Source organism: Drosophila albomicans, chromosome X, assembly GCF_009650485.2.
Source record: "Drosophila albomicans strain 15112-1751.03 chromosome X, ASM965048v2, whole genome shotgun sequence".
Classification (NCBI taxonomy): Eukaryota; Metazoa; Arthropoda; class Insecta; order Diptera; family Drosophilidae; genus Drosophila; species Drosophila albomicans.
The window spans coordinates 9978729-9990683 of NC_047627.2; positions in this window are offsets into that span (position 1 = coordinate 9978729).

The following is an 11955-nucleotide window of genomic DNA, read 5'->3' on the forward strand; positions in this document are numbered from 1 at the left end:
GCTGCCGCTGCTGCTGCTGCCTGGCTGCAGAAATCCTGCTGCCTGCTGCCTTCTGCCCTCATATCCTGTGAATGAATGCCAGCTATGACGTCACCAGACTTTTGACTTTCGCTTTCGCTACATCGCGCTCGGCTTTTCGGCTTCAGCTTCGGCTGCGGCCTCGCCACTAGGTCACTGTGTTAGCAGCATCATAGCAGCAGACGGCCAGACAAGCAGCCAGGCAGGCAGGCAACCAATCGATGCCTCGACACACACACACACACACACACAGTCTCACCTCTCAACACTTGGGCAGACGATGACGATGACGAAAGCAAAGGCGATGGCGATGGCGATGGCAGAGAGCAAGAATGATGCTGTGAATGATTTTTCCTATCGAAACAAAATGGTCATCGGCAGCAGCGGAGGTTGCAAGCAGCAGCACAAGTCGAGCGTCGAACGTCGAGTGGAGAATGAAGAGCGGTGGGGGGCCGGGGGAACATCACAGTAGAGATCTGCGCAGCTTGCAGCCTGCAATGACGTCGACACCTGTTTGGCATTGCAACGCCTCACGTCATACATGGTGCATGCCCCCTGCGCACCTCCCGAACGCGCCACCTCCACTCGCCTTCACTGGCATATGAATGAAGCCATGGAAGGTTTTTTTTTTTTTTTTGCGATGTGTGTTTGACACTTTGACCTTATGCAGCAGCTTCAAGACGCGACAGAGCAGGGAAGGGGGATAGGGAAAGAGACAGGGCAAAGTGGTAGGGAAAGAGGCAGGGAAATGGAAAGTGAAAAAGAGAAAGGGGTAGGGAAGGGGGCAAAGAAAGGGCCTGGGAAGGGGACAGGGAAAGAAGTCGCGTAAGCAGCAGGGAAAGTGGAAGAGAAAGGGCCAAAGAGAGACAGAGAGAGAGAGAGAGAGAGGGAGAGAGAGAGAAAGAGAGAGAGGGAGAGCGAGATAGAGAGAGAGAGAGAGAGGGAGGGAGAGAGAGACTGAGAAAGGGGCTGAGAAGGTGGGCAAGGAAAAGGACAGAGAAAGAGGCAGGGAAAGAGGCAGGAAAAGTAGCAGCGAAAGTCGTAGGAATAGTGGTAGGGAAAGGGCAAGGTAAGGGACAGGGAAGGCACGGGGGCATGGAGTCCAGCTTGGCACACCCGACAACGACGACGACGACGACAACGCCTGGCGTTGCAACGACCTTCGCATTTATTTTTAGTGCGTTTTCTAAATATAAACGGGGTCAGCGCCAGTCGAGCAGCACAACAACTTTGCCAATGCTGCAACGTGCCCCCTTCCCCTGTCCTTCGCTCCATCTTCCTCCACCTTCTTCTTCGTCGCAGTTTGGGCAGAGGAAATTGTTTGTCGATTTCAATTGCATTTGCATTTGCACTCGATTGTCGGACTGTTTATATGGCCGACATAGGCAATAGCCAAAATATGGCAGGCAGACGGACGGTTCAGCTCGGTGATTAGAGAGAGATAGCGAGAGGGTGGAGAGGGAGCAGAGGTGTCGATGGGGGTGGGGGTGGGAGACGGCAATGTGCCATGAACAGCCTGAGGCACTTTTCAGGCGCCGAACGAAATGTATTTTTATTGTGCCGCATATGCATTGTAGAGGCGTGCTTCATTCTATCTTCATTCTTTCTATATAGAAAGCAGACGATGCTTTGCCATCTCTCTCTCACTCTTTCGCTCTCTCTTGCTACTTACTATATATATTATATGTCTATATATATCAAGATGTGTCTATACTCAGGCTAAATATACAAACATATATAACACATATATTTAGGTAGTTGGTCTCGTTTATACGCTATTATTGCCACGAATTGTTGCATGGATTTCGAACAGCAATCATTTTCAGCTCAATTACTGCAAATTCGATACCCTTGATCATTAGCTGCTTATTGCATAGCTTAAAAAATGTCTTAAGCAATCTTTAAATATAATTATACTAAATTGAAATATAACATCGTACATAATATAAAGTTTTTTTTTTTATTTTTAGTATAAAATAATACCATAACAACATATTATAGGAAAACTTATTCTGGCTCTTTTTTGTGATATTTTTTAGTATAAAATAATACCATAATAACACATTAGAGGAAAACTTATTCTGGCTCTTTTTTCTTTCGTCTGTATTTTTAGTATTTTTAAGGAAATGGTATAAAATAATACCATAAAAATACATTATAGGATTTCGAACAGCAATCATTTTCAGCTCAATTACTGCAAATTCGATACCCTTGATCATTAGCTGCTTATTGCATAGCTTAAAAAATGTCTTAAGCAATCTTTAAATATAATTATATGTTACTAAATTGAAATTCACTCAGCGTACGTAATATAAAGTTTTTTTTTTATTTTTAGTATAAAATAATACCATAACAACATATTATAGGACAACTTGTTCTGGCGTTTTCTTTTGTCTTTATTTTTAGTATTTTTTAGTAGAGAAAAATACCATAATAATACATTAGAGGAAAACTTATTCTGGCTCTTTTTTCTTTCGTCTGTATTTTTAGTATTTTTAAGGAATTATTTTATACCATAATAATACCATAAAAACACATTTTAGGAACATTTACTGTGACTCTATTTTCTTTCTTATTTATTTTGAGTATATTTTTTACATTAAACATTATAAAATAATACCACAATAACAAATTATAGAAAAGCTTATTCTGGCTAAAATATTATAATATCTATAATACATATAAATGCAACTACAAATTTGAATTATCTGAGCTTCATTGTTGGATTCAGGTTTATAATGATAATTTATTGTGTTGACTTCATTGAAAGTATCTTTGAATTGTACCAAAAGAAATCATTGCACTATTTTTCGGCTTCATTGAAATCGCCTGTTTATTTGCATCAAACTTTTGGGGTGACAAAATAAAATAATATGCAGGCAATTGTGTAGCAAGCAACGAGCGTTTACTATATAGACTGCGAGCATTGTGAGTCTACAAAATGATATATAAAAATATATAGGCATATATACAATGTATGTGTGTGTATGAGCATGAGTATTTATACCAGATGTTTTTGTCTCAGCGCGCTAAAAGAATATTTATTGAAATACATTCCATAAACGAAAACGAAAATGAACACGAAATTGTGATTTATTTGAAACATGAAAAAACAGGCTGTGATATTCAATTGGAATAAAATATAATCAATTGAAAAATAGAAAAATAACGATAACATTTTGAGGAGCAGAATGATTGCAGATTTTTTTAAAATAATTTTTGACAAGCCTGAAACTATAAAACAATCTTTTTAAGCAGAATAATAATAGCAGCATTAATAGCTTTTGGTAAGCCTCAAATTGAAACGTCTTCAAGCTCTTGAGGTGAAATGAATTTTTATTATTATTTAACTTTACAATATTCGCGCATATTTTCATTATGAGTCGCACTTCAAACTGAGACTATCAACTTAGCTGATATTATGCGGTTTATGTAAATCATTTAATAAATTATCCCAGCCACTTGTCTCAAGTAGCAAACAACCGGGACTCAGAAGCCACCTGAGTTGTTAGCATCTTCAGTTTGTCCCATAGAACAGATTGCCGTTTACTTATTGGCTGAGCATGACAAGTAACTGGACGCAATTTGCGCAGCTTTGCTGCATGTGGATGCCACCGACAGAGAGTAAATGCTTTACCTCAAGCAAGTCCGAGTCTCAGTTCCACTTTGCGCACCACAGAATGCAATTTACATTTTACGCAAAATCACTAAGTACATACAGATTTTCGCTGATTTCCGGAAGCAATTATCTTTGCAGCCTTGAAGCTTAATTTATTACTTACACTAAATAGATTAAGCACAATATGAAAATAGCCAAAGATACTTTTAAAGCAAAGTTGCGTACTAAAAGCTTCGCTTTCATCAGCATCATATTTTTATTTAAAATAAAATTGAGAGCATAACTTCATAGATTAGGAAGAATTAAATTCTAGAAATAGACTTTCTTGAATGAAGATTACAAAAACTATAGCAAAAAATCTTAATAATAAGATTACAAAAACTATAGCAAAGAATCTCAATAATAAATTTTAAAATACATTTTGTAATATTCATTTTATACTTATTTGTTTTATTTTGTTAACATTTGATGGCAATATGACTAATTAATATAAATTTCATAGCAAGCATTTAATATTTAAGCCTTTGGTTAATTCACAATTTTTAGATTTTATTCATCTTTATTTTAATATTAGTTGCTTCCAAAAAAAAAAAAACTACAAAAATGCATTTCTCAATAGTAATTTTATTTTTAGTGCTTTTGTCAATTCACATTATTTATATTTAGTTCTTTTTTTATTTAGCTTTATATTTCCTTTTTATATTATATATTAATTTTTTGTAGTATAATAATTTGGTATATTTTAAGGAAAAATACAGCATTGTTTCGCTTATTCGCACATTAGACTGTAACTAGCTTTCTGACTTGTTTTTAATTTTCATTGTTCATTTTAAGTTTTGGGATTGAAATATTTTTACAAGTATATTTGTTAGATAACTAAAATTCTGAAAGTGAATTCTTTTTCCTTTTTATGCATACAGTCATTAAATTTTGCGAATACTTCATAAAGCGCAAACTAAATTGCTGGCAACTAATTTGACATATGGTGCGTATACGTAATATTTGTAAAGCGAATTGCTTGTAAGCTGACAGCAGTCTGCTTGTCTTTTTGCTTTTACGTGGCTGCATTAAAGCAATAATATTACATTCAAGTCGTTCCGTATTTAATGACAAGCAATATTCTGCTGCTATTTTAATGTGTGTATGAAGTTGATTTTAAAATTATGCTAAAAAATTGAAAAAATGAGTAAATTCTTGCAGTTTTGTATTTTTTCTAAAAAAAATAAATGTATTACAATCATTATTTAACATAATTATCAACAATATTAAATGAAGATTCGATTTTTAAGTGTCAATCTTAGAATTTGTTTTCAAAAATTGTCTTTTTGTTTTTCTACGCATTGGAAAACGAAACAAATCGGTCAACTACTTGAAATATATATATTTTCGAAATACATATTTATTTATTTTTAGCATGAAAAGAATGACAACAAATGTTTATTGTTTACAACGCATTTTCGACAAGAAGTGAATTACGTATATACATATATTTCTTTAGCTTAGCCCTTGAGCTGTGGTCAAATGCAATTCGACATTTGTTTAACATAAATATTAGGTTGGCCAAAAAGTCTTGCGGTATTTTTATTGATCTACGCGCTTGCAAAGACACCTATCGGAAATACCGCAAGACTTTTTGGCCAACCAATAGTATGTTTGTGGGGAAGTAAATGAAAAGTTTCAGTTTCAGTTTCAGTTTCATTAAAAGGGAATTAATGAGTTACAGAAGCAGTGAACTGAAACTGTTGTTTGCTCATAATGCGCAATGAAATTAATTTTGAAATGTTATTGAACATTTTGTGCATTTTGATGGACACATAATTTCCGTTGACATTCGATCTAATTAGCCGCACGTAAACAATCTGTCATTTAATTGCAAAAATATGAATAAGTTGTATTTTGTTTCTACACTTGTGAAATTAAAACAAGTAGGAAAGCTACATGAGATGAGAGAGGCTGTGAGATACCAGCTACCCACATTGAATTAAAGCAAGCGGTATTAATTTTAATATATACCAAATTAATATATCACAAAAATACTAAAAATATACTAAAGTCTATATTTGATATATTTATATAAAAAATATACCAAGTAGGAAAACTACATGCGAGTGTGCTCGACTGTGAGATACGTGCTAAGCACTTTGAATTAAAGCAAGCGGTATTAATTTTAAAATATACCAAATTAATATACCACAAAAATACTAAAAATATACCAAAGGCTCTATTTGATATATTTATATCAAAAATATACCAAGTAGGAAAACTACATGCGAGTGTGATCGACTGTGAGATACACGCTACGCACTTTGAATTAAAGCAAGCGATATTAATTTTAAAATATACCAAATTAATATACCACAAAAATACTAAAAATATACCAAAGGCTCTATTTGATATATTTGTATAAAAAATATACCAAGTAGGAAAACTAACATATAGTACATTCGACTGTGATCGACTGTGAGATACCCGCTACCCACATTGAATTAAAGCAAGCGGTATTAATTTTAAAATATACCAAATTAATATACCACAAAAGTACTACAAATATACCACTGGCTCTATTTGATATATTTGTATCAAAAATATACCAAGTAGGGAAACTACATGCGAGTGTGATCGACTGTGAGATACACGCTACGCACTTTGAATTAAAGCAAGCGATATTAATTTTAAAATATACCAAATTAATATACCACAAAAATACTAAAAATATACCAAAGGCTATATTTGATATATTTGTATAAAAAATATACCAAGTAGGAAAACTAACATATAGTACATTCGACTGTGATCGACTGTGAGATACCCGCTACCCACATTGAATTAAAGCAAGCGGTATTAATTTGAAAATATACTAAATTAATATACCACAAAAATACTAAAAATATACCAAAGGCTCTATTTGATATATTTGTATCCAAAATATACCAAGTAGGAAAACTACATGCGAGTGTGCTCGACTGTGAGATACCCGCTACCCACATTGAATTAATTAATTTTAAAATATACCAAATTAATATACCACAAAAATACTAAAAATATACCAAAGGCTCTATTTGATATATTTGTATCAAAAATATACCAAGTAGGAAAACTACATGCGAGTGTGCTCGACTGTGAGATACCTGCAAAGCACTTTGAATTAAAGCAAGCGGTATTAATTTTAAAATATACCAAATTGATATACCACAAAAATACTACAAATATACCAAGTGCGAGTGTGCTCGACTGTGAGATACCCGCTACCCACATTGAATTAAAGCAAGCGGTATAAATTTTAAAATATACCATATTAATATTCTACAAAAATACTAAAAATATACTAAAGGCTCTATTTGATACCAAGTAGGAAAACTACATACGAGTGTGCTCGACTGTGAGATATCCGCTACCCACATTGAATTAAAGCAAGCGGTATTAATTTTAAAATATACCAAATTAATATACCACAAAAATACTAAAAATATACTAAAGGCTATATTTGACATATTTATATCAAGTGCCAAATATACCATAACTCTAGCTTCAAATCTACGCTTTTTATTTATTTTTTTATCGATTTGCGGGAAGTGGAAGTGGGCGTGGCAAAAATTGCAAACAAACTTGAACTGCGTGCAAGCATAACAAAGATAACATACGAGCGGACGGACAGACGGACATGGCTATATCATTTTGACTGTAGACCTTGACCATATGCATATGTATAATATTATATATACTTTATAGTTATACCATACCCTTCTATTCTATATGCATCCTTTTGTTTTTATAATTATTAACTAACTAACTAAGTTTTTATGATTCCCAAAAATTTGGTTGTGATCAGAATTGTAGAAGTTATTAGTTGCTTTGGCTGACAATTTGGTATATTCTGCGCTCTATCTTTAATATAGTATTATATTAATATACCAAATATGAATTTAACGTGTTTTTAGTATTTTTGCAATACATTAATTTGGTAAATTTTAAGTATAATAACGCATTGTTTTGCTTTCATTATCTAGCATCCAGTAGCTATCTTAATTGCTTATATACAATTGATATATTTCTTAGTTATTTTTTTTTTGTGGGTATAATTGTTGAAAGTGTTGGTAGTGTTTGTAATTTCGCATTTGTATATCCAAATTTGGATGTTGCATTTGGTGTTGCAGCAAATGCATTTCTCAATAACAAAACAGATGACGTCTGGGTCTGGGTTTTTATGATCTGGGTCTGGGTCTGGGTTTGGGTCTCGTTCTCTCGTTCAGCACATTCTATGCATACACACATTGTTATCGAGTGTGTGTGTGTGTGTGTGTGCCATTGATGACGCGTGCAGGGCGCACAAAATTTTCATTCACAAAACTGCAAGAGAGCAGAGTTGGTTCAAGGCGAACCCCAGTAGAAGAGAGGAGTCGAGAGGAGAGGAGCTTGGCAACTGAGAGGAGAGCAAGGCGTTGCAAGTGAAGGGAAAGTGAAGCGGAGGCCGGCAGTTGCTAACGTCAGACCGACAAAAGCGAATAAACCGAATCAGCACACACGCAGTCAGAGCGACCTTCGAAGTGGCATGACCCAGCAGCAGCAGCAGCCAAAGCTGAGGCAACAGCCAAAGCTGAAGCCGAAGCCGAACAAAACAGGGCTGAAGCAGTCAAGTCAAGTCAGCAAAAGACAACAAAAAAAAAGGGACGCACAGTAAAGTGGTTAAAACTGTTAACCGGGATTTGGCACAGTTTAACTGTGTGTGAGTTGAGGTGCTGCTGCTTCTATTGCTGGCATTGTGCATCCATCAATTGGGCGCCACATGGCTGTTGCATGCCACCGCGTGGCAGCGTTGCAAGGCAGCAGGCAGCATGGTTAATGACGTCATTGCCGGTCGTCAGTGACGTGCAACATGAAACTAGTGCAAGTTGTTGCAGCTTCCCTGCAACTCTTAGCCATGCAAATGTGTGTGAGAGAGAGAGAGCATATATGTGTGTGTGTGTGTGTGTGTGATTTCATATTTGTTGTGCTTATCTGTAGCTGTAGCATCTCGCTCTCTCTCTCTCTCTCTCTCTCTCTGCCTACAACTATCCGTATCTGCATGCGTTTGTATCTCGCATCTCTATCTGCATTTGTATCTGTAGCTGTAAAGCCTTATATGGGTCAGAGGAGCGGCGGCAAGGCGACGGCGGCAGACGCAGGTTGGCGGCGGCGTCAAATTGTTATCAGGTAGTTCGCAACGCACAACACAAGGCCAAAAAGGGGTTGCAGCCTGTTCATGTTGCTGGCTAAGGGCAGCAGCAACAACAGCAGCAACAGCAGCAGCCACACACTTATGACGTTATGACGTTTGTTTTGCTTTGACGCATTCCAAGTGCTACAACACTCGAATGTGTGTGAGTGTGTGTGTGTGGACCTTTAGTACTTACCTTGCCTTGCCTTTTTCATTTTGCCTTTGCCTTTGCCTTGCCCGCCCGCAGTTTCCTGTTTGCCAAAGTCCCAAAATAGCACACACAAAAAAACTTGACCAAAAGCAAAACAGCAACTCACACACACACACACACACACACACACACACACACACACACAGGGGCGTAGAGAAAACAATATCGAGCATCATAAATTGTGTTGGCCATTTACTGAAAATGCTGCTCAAAACTGTTTCAAACGGCTTTCAGCATAAAAATAGAAGCATTGGCGGGAAGAAGAAGAAGAAGAAGACGAAGCAGAAACAGAAGAAAATGAAGCAGACGAAGCTGTCAAATTTTCAAGTATTGGGCATAGACGAATTAAATTATCAGCTACCTTTTTTTATCTTGTGGTTTAACATATTTGTTTTCTTAATAACACTGACCCTTTAATATATTCAAGGCCAAATTTAAATATGGTTAAAATGGGTTCACAAATTTAATACTTTGAAAAATCTTGAAATTTTCAAAAATTTTAAAATTTATATTGGATTTGGTATTTTAAAATGTGATTTTCAATGCAAATTACTTCATTCTAATTCAATTTGTTGTTTTCTTATTTATCTACATTATTAATATATAACAATATCTTCAATACTCTTTAAATTCTACAATAAATTAATTGTGTTTCTTATACAAATGAATTCATTTTAATGTCATCAATTTTATTTGTTATTGATTTACATTTTCAATTCATAATAACATCTCCATAATTTTTTAATTTTATACGCAATAAAAAAGTATTTTCTTAACTTATACATATTTTTTAAACTTACAACATTACACTATATATAAAAATATGCTGTACAATTTTGTTAACTTTTTACTATATTTATAAATGCTATTGAAATTGGTTTATATTAAAATTGTAAACGAAATTGAATTTTGTCTGAATTCAATTAAAAACCAATTTCAAATTTGTTTAAAATATTCAATTTTTTCTACTCTAAATTAAAATATCGAAATACTCATTAAGTATATAAATCTAAGCCAATATTTGTTTTGGTTGAATGACATTAATATAAAAATGGGAAAATATTAAAATTTAAATAAAATTTTGAAAAATTCTAAGTTCGCAAAATATCTTTTTTTAATGGTTAAATTGAAAAATTGCAAAAAATTGAAAATTGCAGAATATCAAAAAAAATCGATCAAAGTATTTTCCACACATAAAAATATATATTTAAATTAATATTCCAATTCAAAAGATTGCAAAAGAATTGAAATTTTAGAAAATCAAAAAGTTATATCTATGTTAATATTCGAAGTAAAAAGAATACAAAATAAACCGTTCGAAAATCAAAAATTGAACAACGAAGCTTTAACATTTCAAAATGGTATCTTTAATGGAATTCAACAATATCGCAAATAGTAATATTGATGATTACACATGTATTTTTGCTCGAATATATATTTATTTATTTACATTTGGTGCTGCGGAATCGTGTGTGTTAAACGCAGCGTGTATCTCATGGATAGAAGATAGAAGATCAGAGATGCTCGCTGCGCTACATGAATCTCACGCTGCTGCTGCCTACAAAATGTTCTATTTAAATACAAGACAAACAAAACACGCCCGACCCGACCAAGAAATAGAAAATTCAAAATTTTTTCTCAAAAATGAAAAACAAAACACACACAAAACGAATGAAGAAAATAGCAGCAACAACAAATAATTTCGAAATTTCAATGTGTAGAAATTTTGAAGAAGCTGAAGAATTCTTTGTTGTTTTCAACACGAAAGTTTACAGAGAGATCGAAGTACATATATACATATGTATATATATAGAGAAAGAAGTGTATATATTATACATATCTACAAATTAAATGCTGGCTATATGGTAATGCACGCCCACACACTCACACCCACACACACACACCCACACATACGCACATAATCAGACGTGATTGAAACGAAAATTGCTTCAAAGACAACAACAGCAACATTAACAATTTTGTGTTGGGGAATTTTTAGGAAATTTTTTGCACATTAGCACTGAGCTTGCAAGGCAGCTGCCTAAAGATAATATATCTGTGTGTCTGTATCTGTATCTGTATCTGTATCTGAATCGGATTCTGATTCTGAATCGACGTGTGCAACTGTCTGTTTTGTCTGATTTGTGTTTTGCTGATTGTTTGCCTTTGCCTTTGGCAGATTGCGCATACGACGCGTTGCAGCGTCATCGACACACACTTTGCCAAATCATACAATCTATGTATAGATATATATACTATATACGCATACATATATATACTATATATATAGACATATTATGTATGATTCGTTTCGTAGTTTTAGGGCAAGATTTCCGCACTTAATTGATTGTTTGCCACAATTTTGTTGTTGTTGTCTCTTATTTGATTTCAACAAAAATATGTTTCGCAAGTAAATTGCAATATATAGTATAATATTTGGCGATTACATAAATCCAAATTCGTTTTAAGTTTGTTGCTCTTGAAATCGTTTCACTTCTTGTTTGATTTGATTTTGATTTTTTTTTGATGTGCTGTTCTGTGCTGCGAACCGAGTTCGCGTCCTCAGTAAATAGGTCATTTCATAGCATCTGAAAATAGATACATACACAATGTATCTGAAGTGCCTTCGACTGCAGATTAAGTTCATAATTTCGAATGGAGAGTGGAGAGTAGAGAGAGTAAAAATAAACAAAGGCGATTAAAATGGGAATAGAAGACAAACCGAATTATTGTTACACTTTGATGGAATGAATAATTAAATGAGCATTTAATGAACTTCTTTGCTCGATTTTTCAATTCCTTCTTTTATAATCTTTATTATGATTAGCTTGAAGGCTAAGGAATTGTATTCGTTATATCTTTTTCCTTTGATTTCTGTTTTGGGATATCTTTTGGGGTAGCCAGGGTTGCAGT